The sequence below is a fragment of the Dipteris shenzhenensis genome, chromosome 16 (genome assembly GCF_047967505.1).
Source record: "Dipteris shenzhenensis isolate YYH24624 ecotype China chromosome 16, Dip_SZ_1.0, whole genome shotgun sequence".
Lineage (NCBI taxonomy): Eukaryota > Viridiplantae > Streptophyta > Polypodiopsida > Gleicheniales > Dipteridaceae > Dipteris > Dipteris shenzhenensis.
The window spans coordinates 28,479,996-28,481,388 of NC_141611.1; positions in this window are offsets into that span (position 1 = coordinate 28,479,996).

The window sequence follows — 1,393 nt, forward strand, 5'->3', positions numbered from 1 at the left end:
GCCGCCAACTCCGGGCGAAGAGGGAGGTGGGTGGGAGGGAAGCGGGTGGGAGGGGAGGCTGGCGTGGCGGGTGGGAGGGAGAGCTAGGAGGGAAGCGGGTGGGAGGGGAGGCTGGCGCGGCGGGTGGGAGGGAGAGCTCGGAGGGGGGGCTGGTGGCTGCGCCGCCAGCTCGGGAGCGGGGAGGGGGTTGGGTGGGAGGGGTGAGAGGGGTGAGAGGGGTAGGAGGAGCGAAGGGGGTGGGAGGGGGTTGGGTGGGAGCGGCTGAGAGGGGGGGCAGAGAGGGCGGCTGAGGGGGGGGGAGCGTTTGAGAGGGGGCGGGGAGGGGGTTGGGTGGGAGCGGCTGAGAGGGGGGGCGGAAGCGGGAGGGGGAGAGCTGGGGGTAGCGAAGGGGGGGGAGGGTGAAGAGGGGGGGCTAGCGGCCGCAGCCGCCAGCCCCCCGGGGAGGGGGGCTCGGGGGGGGGGAGGGGGTTGGGTGGAAGCGGCTGAGAGGGGGGGCAGGGAGGGCGGCTGAGGGGGGGGGAGCGGTTGAGAGGGGGCGGCTGAGAGGGGGAGTGGGGAGGGCGGCTGAGGGGGGGGGAGCGGCTGAGAGGGGTGGCTGGCGGCCGTGGCCGCCAGCCCGGGGGGGTGGGAAAGAGTGAAGGAGGGGGGGGTTGAGAGGGGGGGGTTGGCGGCCGCGGCTGCCAACCCGGGTGAAGGGGGGGTGTGGGGAAGAGGGAGGGGGACGGCTGGGGGGTCGCGAAGGGGGGGAGTGTGAAGAGGGGGGGGCTGGCGGCCGTGGCCGCTAGCCCGGGGAGGGGTTGGGTGGGACGAAAGGGGGTGAGAGGAGGGGGGTCCTGGCGGGGCTGGGGGGTAGCGAAGGGGGGGAGGGTGAAGAGAGGGGGGACTAGCGGCCGCGGCCGCCAGCCCGGGGAGGGGTTCGGTGGGAGGAAAGGGGGTGAGAGGAGGGGGGGGGCTGGCGGCCGCGGCCGCGAGCTCGAGGAGGGGGTTGGGTGGGAGGAAAGGGGGTGGGACGGGTTGAGAAGGGGGGGGCTGGCGACCGCGGCCGCCAGCCCGAGGAGGGGGTTGGGTGGGAGGAAAGTGGGTGGGAGGGGCTGGGGTCGCGAAGGGGGGGGTGGGGAAGGGGGAGCGCTAAGAGGGGGAGGGGGAAGGGTGAAGAAGCGGGGAGCGCTGAGAGGGGGAGGGGGTTGGCGATCGCGGCCGCCAGCCCAGGGAGGGGGGGAGGGGGTGGGAGAGGGGGTGGGAGAGGGGGTGAGAGGGGTTGAGAGGAGGGGAGGGGGTTGGCGGCCGCGACCGCCAGCCTCGGGAAGGGTGGGTGGGAAAGGGGGGAGGGCTCGACGGGGTCGGGAAGGAGGGGGGGGACGGTCACCAAGGAGGGGGGGGGAGGGTTGAGAGA